The sequence below is a fragment of the Chaetodon trifascialis genome, chromosome 3, assembly GCF_039877785.1.
Source record: "Chaetodon trifascialis isolate fChaTrf1 chromosome 3, fChaTrf1.hap1, whole genome shotgun sequence".
Classification (NCBI taxonomy): Eukaryota; Metazoa; Chordata; class Actinopteri; order Chaetodontiformes; family Chaetodontidae; genus Chaetodon; species Chaetodon trifascialis.
In genome coordinates this window covers 27,656,404-27,666,754 of record NC_092058.1, presented here as the reverse complement: position 1 = coordinate 27,666,754, position 10,351 = coordinate 27,656,404, and positions in this window count along the sequence as shown.

The window sequence follows — 10,351 nt, the reverse complement described above, 5'->3', positions numbered from 1 at the left end:
TAACATACTTGCAAAGAGCATATCAAAACAGCAACCCATCACCATGGGAAATTAAAAAAACACTTCCCATCTGACATACAGTATCACAGGAGGACTATGCGATGGTTGTTATGGCTGAGGGCGAATGCATCGATGATCTTGTCGATGTTCAGGGCTCATGCCCTTTTAATGGTATATTGAATTGAATTGAATTGAATATTGATAGCCAAAAGTCCAAGGTGACTGCTACGAGCATCTCTGCTACTGCTCCTCAGATAGGTTTTCAAACGGCGGAGACAGGAGAAAGATCGTTCACAGGAAGAAGATGTAATGTCAGGGATACAGAGGAGTTTGTACAAGTCCATAAACGCGTCCTTGTATGGTGCCATGAGTGTTCAAAGTTCCAAAGTTGTGTTAACGGAGTGTCCCTGTTGTGATTTGCTTTCGAGAAGACGTCGGGCTTGATGCAACTCTGCATTTAAGTTATCCTCAGTGATGTCATAATTCTGTGCCATAGTCAATAAGCACCTCTGATCTAAAAACGATCTGTGCTTTGGGTTTAGAGCTGAGACCCCTGACAGCACATGATAAAAAAAAAGCACATGAGATAAAATGTCATAAAAATCTACTTTGTTTAATGGTTTTTTATTGGATTTCATGGGGGTGCCATGTTACCACTAGGGGGAGCTGAAGCACCAGCAAGCCCCTCCTTGGCGCTGCCTATGGATGCTGGTGAAGAGTTTGATCATTACTGTCACTTTTAATGAATGAAGTGTGGCGGCACGAGCGGCGGGAAGCAGTAAACGGTTACTGAGTGAGAGCAGTCTACTGATAACTCCAACCAGGACAAGCCGGACAACGCCACCTTGGGAGTTTCGCCCAAGGAAATAGTTAGAACCCCAAACCCCAATTCAAGGCACTCAGGTTCGCTCTGTGAGGCAAGAGACGTGCTTCCAACTGTGGTCATAAAATGAATACTTTATTACAACGCATTCAAAAAAAAAAAAACAACAATAACACACAACCTGCACACAGGGGTGTAGGGGGCAAGGGCATCCCCAGCGCTGAGGCTTACCGGCAGGGAAATGGGTCCACCAGGGTGTAAGGACTCCACCAAAAATTAGGGTCACCCCAGTCACACGTGACAGCCACACACACGCACTCTTTAGTGAGGGGAAAACCAGGCTAGGGGACGCACAACACACCAAAAAAAGAGAAGGGAAGCCACCACCCAGGACACCAGGACCACCACCGTCGGCTCTCAGCAACTGTGGAGGAAAAAGGGGAACTAAAATTACCAGGGTTGCCCTCACCCAAAAATCATACACAGAAGCTCCTAATGAAATAACCAAAAAGAAACAAGTAGATTAATGAGATAATTCAAAATACATCAACTCTAATCACAAAAAAAACCCAGAATCCACAGAAGCCAAGAATAAAATAGCCTAACCAGCACAAAACAAAAATAAATAAACACAATATAACGGTATGAAACTAAAGAAAAGGGACACACAACCAAGCAAAATCAAAAATACCGATAAAATAAGGTGAGGGCGAACCCCGCCCCACACACACACACACACACACACACACACACACACCTAAAAGCAAGCCGCCTAAACCCAGTAGTATATATTAGTCGCCGTGAAGCAGGAGTGGTGCAAGGCGACGTAGCGTAAAATTACGCTACGGGAAACCGAGCTGCATAAAACAAAGCAGCGTCACGGCGTCAGGCAAAGCAGCGTGCACTGCCTCTACTCCACCGGACCTGTGCCAAATCAAGGTTAACAATTCACTAATGGCTGAGAGTACGCATGACCACAATAGCCATCTGGCTAACCTACCGATCGGGTGGCGTTCAACCACCTGAGCAGGAGCAGGACGCTCGTACTGTGCAGCAGCGGGAAGAGGACAGCCCGGCAACTTGGGGGACCGGCACGTGAGGGCGACTTCAGCCCAAGATGGCCATGCGGGACGCTACAAGGAGTAAAAGTCGTGAGGCAACAGCCCAATTCACACACGAGTACAGGACACTATTGCTAAATTACCTGCACCGGTGGCAGCGGAGAAAGGGAGCGAGGCGACCAGGAAGTGGGCGGTCTCGGAGCCAAAGAGCAAGAGGGAGACCGGATAAACCCAGTCCCCTCATATAGAGTGCCCTCATACGGTGATTGGTTAGGAGCGGAAATAAGAGCAAGGGGCACACCCACACATTAGGGGCGGGGCTGAGCATCTCGCCCTGCTACAATCTACTCCCCCCAAATGCATCGTCGCCCCGACGATGAATCAGTCAAGGGCAACCCATGCTAGCTCCAGGGTCTAAAGAGTGCCATAACCACATTAGACACAGGAGCTGGCAGGTTCACAGCTCCATCTACCCTGCCTCTCACAGGTCTCAGGAGATGATGCCCATTAGAATGTTGACCAGTGTTTGACCGCATGCTCCTGCGAGCTGCAACTTCGCCGGTGTCCGGGTGAATGGCCGGTGGGACAGCCAACCGTGCAGGTGGCGCATCCTCCGCCACAGCCACTGACCCTGCAGAGGGACCTAGCACAGCCGGGACAGGGTTTGGCTGAGAATGCAGCAACCGAGGAGTGGTTTGGGTCACTGCAGCCATTGGTGTGGGAGGGGCATGGAGGGCCTCATGCCGCACAACCAGCAGTTCATCATCACACGACAGCTCATCCTCTGAGGGTGGTGGATCAAGAGGGGGTGAAAGAGGGAGAGCAGCACAACCCGGAGAACCAACTCCAGCTACAACCTTCAACAGGGAGCGATGGACATGTTTGACCTTGGTGTGGTTTTCTTCAGGTGCAACAGTGTACACCGAACCTCCACATTTTGGCACTCTGAGGACCCGGTACATCACAGATCCCCACAGGTCTTGGATTTTATGCCGGCCTTTCACACCAAAGTTCCGAACCCACACTAGCTGGCCCTCGGTTAGCAGCGCATCACGGACATGCTGGTCGTGGTTGTTCTTCCTGCGCTCTGCTGCCACTCTCAAGCGTTCTCGGGCACCTTCAAAGACGATCTGCAAGCGGGTCTGGTGCTCCACAATCCAATCATTGACCATACCAACAGCAGGGTCTGTGACTCCACCCAAGAGGAAATCAACTGGGAGCCTCGGCTCTTGCCCGAACATGAGGAAGAATGGGGACTCACCAGTGGCTTGATGGGGGGGTCGTGTTGTATGCATACAGTAGTTGTGGTAGGCAGGAGGTCCAGTCCCTCTTCCGGGAAGCAGGCAGAGTGCGCAGCAGGTTGTGAAGGGTTCGATTGAACCATTCACACTGGCCATTGCCAGCGGGATGATATGGCGTAGTGCGAGATTTCTCAATACCATAAAGAGCACACAGCTGTTGGATCAGGGAACTCTCAAAGTTTCTGCCCTGGTGAGTGTATGCGAGCCGGGACACCAAACTTTGAGAACCATTCAGTCACCAAAGCCTGAGCCACAGTGGAGGCTCGTTGGTCACGAGTGGGAACAGCCAACGTGTATTTACTGAACACATCAGTCAATACAAGGACATTTTCAACCCCATTGTGGGAAGGTTCCAACAACGTGTAATCCATTTCAAGGATCTCGTTCGGCCGGGAAGCCAACAGTTGTCCCATGTAGCTGTGAGCAACTGGTTTGGTGTCTTTAGCAAGCTGGCACCTCTCACAACATTGGCACCAGTGCAGTACGTCAGAGGACATGCCTGGCCAATAGCACCGCTGTCGCAGCAGCCCCAGGGTTCTCTCCACACCCTGGTGTCCATGCCTGTTGTGTACCTCAGTCAGCACCTCTTCCTTTAAAGCAGCAGGCAAAAGCAACTGGAGAACTGCCTCGGCACCGTCAGGACGAAACACCTGGCGGTACAAGATTCCACCCTTCTCGACCAAGCGGTCCCACTGATGAAGCAATGCCAAAGCAGGCTGAGACAGCTGCCGGCGTTCTTCGGAATTGGGACGCCGCTTCTGCTTCCAGAACACCAGAATCTCCTGAATCACAGGGTCGGTTTGCTGGAGCATGCAGATGTCAGAGGGTGTGTGCTGAGGCAGGGCCATAACAGTGGCTTGCGTGGCCTCCGGCTTCTGTACCAGGAAAGCTGGCCCACTTGAGCGCCAAAAACTCCAACTTCATGGAGCTGTAGTTGGTCATGTTGCGCTCCGTGGGCCTAAGGCCTCTGCTGGCGTAAGCGATAGGTCTTACTTTGCCTTCCTGCTCTTGTGACAGCACAGCCCCCAGGCCCCCATGGCTGGCATCCACCTCCAGAATGAAGGGGAGGGAAAAGTCAGCATACACAAGAACAGGTGCAGTAGTGAGCTTGCTCTTAAGTGCTTCAAAGCTCTGGTGACACTCCTGCGATTAGTGCTCCGTGACTCCTCGACCTGACCTCCTTGACTTGGTGCCTCCAAGCTCTGCAACCAGCCTGTGAAGAGGGGCAGCCAGCTTGGCAAACCCCTCCACGAACCGACGGTAATAGCTGGCAAAACCCAGAAATGACCACAGTTCAGAGATGGTAGAGGGAGGCGGCCAACAGGCTACGACCTCCACCTTACTGGGATCTGTAGAGACACCCTTGTCTGAAATCACATGCCCCAAGTACTGGACCTCTTGCTGGAAAAAGGCACACTTAGAAAGTTTCACCTTGAGGCCCTCCTGCTGCAGCAGGAGAAAACCACAATGTCGTCAAGATACAGAAGCAACGACTGGCACTGTTGGTCACCAAAAATTCGTTGCATCAGTCTCTGGAAGGTGCTGGGGGCATTGCAGAGTCCAAAGGGCATGCGATTCCATTCAAAAAGCCCGAAGGGGGTGCAGAAAGCAGTTTTTGGCCGGTCTGCCTCAGCAACGGGAACCTGGTTATATCCACTGGCCAAGTCCAAGGTGGAAAACCAGCGAGCACCTGTGAGTGAATCAAGGGATTCCTCAATACGAGGAAGAGGAAACAAGTCTTTTCTTGTTTTGTTGTTTAAAGGTCTGTAGTCAACGCACATGCAGAGACTGCCATCTTTCTTTTTAACAAGCACAATGGGCGACATAAGGGCTGCTACTTTCTCTGATCACCTGGGCATCAAGCAATTTGTTGATGTGCTCCTTCACTACTTCATACTCGGAAGGTGGAATGCACCGGTAACACTGGCGGACAGGAACATCATCCATGAGAGGTATCTCGTGGGTGATCAGGTTGGTGCAGCCCAGGTCACCATCATAGGCTGCGAACACAGAGGTGTACTTGGCAAGAAGAGACTTCTCCCTGCTCTGCTCTTCAGGAGACAAGGGAGACAAATCAGTGGCATCAATGGGATCCTGCCTAGGCTCAGGCATCAACTGGGATGTCACAGTGGCCACACTAGATGGCACTTCAGTAACACCAGCAGGCAGGCTAACCACACTAACCTCATGCCAACCACGGTACGAGGATAGAGTAACACATCTGTAGAGCCTACATTCACTACTGGGATGTAGGCGGTGCCCCTATCCACCCGAACCAGAGCAGGAGAGGCAAGCAGTCCAGCCGGAAGGCCAGAATCCAAGGGTTCAAACAGCACCGTAGTGCCGGTGTACTGCTGCGAGCATGTGGCCGCAACAATCTTCATCACCCCACCGGGGATCCGACAAGCCTTCCTGCCACGCACCTTAACTTTGCCTGAAGCTTGTGGAGGGGCCTTCACACTGCCCTGATCGCATTTTTGAAGCGCCTGCACAAGGGGGTCTGCGGCCTCTGAGACAGAGGGCAAGTCAAACAGTGCCACACCATGCTGCCCAAACAGTTCCCGATAACATCTGCGAATGATGTTCATCCCTAAGATGCCAGGAACCTGAGCAGTACCACCACCAGGGGGATCCTTGACCACCAACACACCACACCGCAACATCAACTTACCACAAAGCTCTGTATCTAGCTCTAAGTAGCCAATGTAGGGTATTGCTAACCCATTAGCTGCCCTGAGCTGTAGCCAGTGACAAGACTGAAGTTTCTGTTGGCCCCAAGGTTCAAAGTGCTGGTGGAAGAAGCTCTCTGTTACAGTGGACACCATGGACCCAGTGTCCACCAAGCACGGGACCTTGATCCCACCCATGTTCACCTCTAAGTGTGGGCAAGGTGACATCAGTTTCAAAGCTTCACCCAAAGCTTCTGGGGCAACTCCTGAGCGAGTGGCTGCACCCCCCGAACTGTGGCTCTGCAGTTCGGTGGGCGCTAGTTTTCCGACGGTGACGCTGAATGGTACTGACCACTTAACTGTTGGGTAGGCATGGAGGGTTGAGTGCGAGGGGCTGTGCACGCCCCATCACACTCCCTGGCAAAATGACTGGGCTGCTGGCATCGCCTGCAGATAATGGGACCACGAGGAGAGGAGCAACTGCGCTGGTGAGAGCTCTGCAACAAGGAAATGCTTCGAGTCAGTTGGTTCAGCTGCTCTTGCTGAAGTTTTAACATCTCCCTCATCTCGCCCAGCTCAGACGCATGGGGGGGTGAGCCAACACCGGAGGGCTACTCTGGACTCCGTATTGCAGTCCCAGAACTGAAGGGACAGAGTAACTTCTGCCTCTAGTGCCTCCTGGGAAACCCTCATGCCTCACACGATCGCCTCGGCCCTAACCTCCAGCAATGCAGCAGTAGGCTGCCAGCGCACAAACTGTTTTAACTCACGGCGGAGGGAACTATCAAGAACATGCTCAACAAATTGATCGCGTAGCAAGACTTCCGCATTTGGCATGTGTAGCAGAACCGGCCTCCAAATGACCTCTTCCTTTCCCTCCTTTTCTGGTGATACTCAAAGGAAATGGAGGTGTAAACCTGCCAACTGATTGAATTATAGACCATCTGGTTTACCTATAATGCAATCTGATTTCGAAGAGAGACAGGATGTCTGGCTCAGTAAACTACTTTGCTAACACACTGAAGAAAGAGAGCCAAAAGGTCAACACCTATCTCCTAACCACGATGTCCCACTCAATGCTAATTACTCCCCCATAGCCCCAAGGACTCAATACAACAAAGCTGCCTGAAGAGACAAATGGCAGGCCTCAGAGGAATCCACAAACATCAGCAAATGCTGATAGGTCGTAAACCGGACATCGATTGAAGCAACTAGTGACACACATTTGTGTGCTTTTTCTCAATACACCAGGATAACCAGACTTTTATGTTAAACTTAACTTTTCATGTTTTCGACTTGCAGGACTCATTGTACGCATAATATTGATGTTTTTCCAGTATCTCTGACCTGAAGTATGACCAAGTTGTGATTTTAACGGTTTTATAAAAGTTTGTCTGAATTGTCACCACAAAACCATACTGCCATCCAGAGGTTCCTAACCGTCAGATTGAATATGCTTGACTTGGCACATTTATCGATAAGCAATCGTAATGATGATAATCATTTTGGCAAATATAGTCTGCCTTTCTTTATTTCTTTATTCTTTATTTTTTTTATTTTTTTGGTATTAGTTATACATTGAGTAATTATACATGTTGGGATGAAACTGTACCAGGATTATCATTTAATGTTGTCACCCAACCATAGGAAGTTTCTAATGCATGCTGTGAACAATGCTGAAATGTCATTGAAAATTTGTCATTGAAATTATATGTGACTGACCATAGTGAGAAGCAGATGAGCCCCTCGTATGAATCATTGATTAGTTCAGCTCCTTGAGGCGATTGCGCGTCACAAAGCGTCTCACATGTTCGACGGCCTGCCCATTAGACACACCCCTGGAGCGAGATTTAAATGTCTGCAGCCGCAGCATGAATTCAGTGCGCGTTACTCAGTCTTGTCAAGTTATGTTCTAGTTTAGTGCGCGTTACTGTCTTGTCTTAAGTTCTGTTTTTGTTTTCTTCTTTCTACGTCTAGTTACTCTCAGCTGAGTTCTTTTTCTTACTTCTTTGTCTTAAGTTTTGCACAGTCGTTTTGCTCTTTAAGTTTTTCGTCTTCGAGCTACTCAAAGCCATTCCGAGTAGTGTAAGTTATCTTCAGAAGACGTATTCTTATAATTTGCCGTAAGCTTTCAAGTTAACTTTCTATTTAGCCAAACGTTTTGTTTTTAACATCAGTAAATTTAGGCAAGTAATACTAATTTTGTAGCCTTCTTCGACCGGCCATCGAAGAGACTCTTAATTTGTACTATCAGTCTAAAATAATCCGTCACGGACTCAACCGAACCAAACCCTGCAGCCAGCTGCTGATCCTTGGTCCGGTTAACAACCATCCGGAGCCGTCCCGCATCTGTAACCGACACCGCAGAACCAGTTCCAGAGACGCCCCCGTTCAACATCGGCTCGTCACCTTGGTGCCTGGGCCTTCCACCAGACCACCAAGCAGATCGAGCCACGGACGAACATCTGGAACGTCTTCAAGTCAGTTCGGAGCAGAGCACAACGGGACGCCAGCAATCAAGTAGGCACGCTAAGCGGGTTTGAGTAAGAGTTGGTCCATGAGGTTAAGAGACGGTCAATTCGTCCAAATTATCTCCATTAATCGTTTATTCCCTTAACTCTACGTTCGCGTCCCCATGATTACCTTTCAACTACCTCTCACTATCGCCAATTTATTTACCATTGTGTTGCCATAAGTTTCTTGTGTGTTCTGTCATATCACCTCCTATCTTCTGTCTTATTATTCATGATACATCACCCATTATCCACAATTCTGCTTAATAAATGATATTTTGATTTAAGTCCTGGTTAGACGAGTCCTTTTGAACTGAATATCTACGATCCCTGTATCCAGAATTTACACTTCAGGTTATCAGACTGGTTTACTGTTAGTCCATTCGTTAGTATTTTATCAGCGTTATAACAGTTAATTTCCGCAGTCCTTCTTAGCTGAGGAAGGTGGTGCCCCGACATTTTATCAACGAATGCAACATCAAATTAAGGTAGTACACACTACACATGCCACTAGGTGCACGCTGTTTTACTAATGCCATCAAACTCATTAGTGCAAGAGAATATTCTTGCAGGGTCTCGCCCTCTTGCTGCCGCCGAGAAAAGAAAGCTTCCTGCAGGGCCACATAAGAGTCTGGACACCCATAGAGCTCCTCTAATACAGCAATGATCTTAGCTGGGTCCTCCCGCTCTGCACTAGAACGAAACTTCAGGGACCAGGCACTAATACTGGGGTTGTTTAAACTCACACACACGTCTCTGCTCTCAAACAGTAGATCCTGCCGACAACGCCAGATTGTGGCGGCACGAGCGGCGGGAAGCAGTAAACGAGTGAGAGCAGTCTACTGATAACTCCAACCAGGACAAGCCGGACAACGCCACCTTGGGAGTTTCGCCCAAGGAAATAGTTAGAACCCCAAACCCCAATTCAAGGCACTCAGGTTCGCTCCACTGTGAGGCAAGAGACGTGCTTCCAACTGTGGTCATAAAATGAATACTTTATTACAACGTATTCAAAAAAAAAAAAAGGGGTGTAGGGGGCAAGGGGATCCCCCAGTGCTGAGGCTTACCGGCAGGGAAATGGGTCCACCAGGGTGTAAGGACTCCAGCAAAAATTAGGGTCACCCCAGTCACATGTGACAGCCACACACACACGCACTCTTTAGTGAGGGGAAAACCAGGCCAGGGGACGCACAACACACCAAAAAATGAGAAGGGAAGCCACCACCCAGGACACCAGGACCACCACCGTCAGCTCTCAGCAACTGTGGAGGAAAAAGGGGAACTAAAATTACCAGGGTTGCCCTCACCCAAAAATCATACACAGAAGCTCCTAATGAAATAACCAAAAAGAAACAAGTAGATTAATGAGATAATTCAAAATACGTCAACTCAAATTAATCACAAAAAAACCCAGAATCCACAGAAGCCAAGAATAAAATAGCCTAACCAGCACGAAACAAAAATAAATAAACACAATATAACGATATAACGGTATGAAACTAAAGAAAAGGGACACACAACCAAGCAAAATCAACAATACCGATAAAATAAAGTGAGGGCGAACCCCGCCACACACACACACACACACACACACACACACACACACACACACACACACACACACACACACACACACACACACACACACACACACACACACACACACACACACACACAAAACCAAGCCGCCTAAACCCAGTAGTATATATTAGTCGCCGTGAAGCAGGAGTGGTGCAAGGCGACGTAGCGTAAACTTATGCGTAGCGTAAAATTACGCTACGGGAAACAGAGTTGCGTAAAACAAAGCAGCGTCAGACGAAGCAGCGTCAGGCAAACCAGCGTCAGGCAAAGCGGCGTCAGGCAAAACGGCGTCAAGCAAAGCGGCGTCAGGCAAACCGGCGTCAGGCAAAGCGGCGTCAGGCAAAACGGCGTCAGGCAAAACGGCGTCAGGCAAAGCAGCGTCGGTCCCGGGCACTGCCTCTAC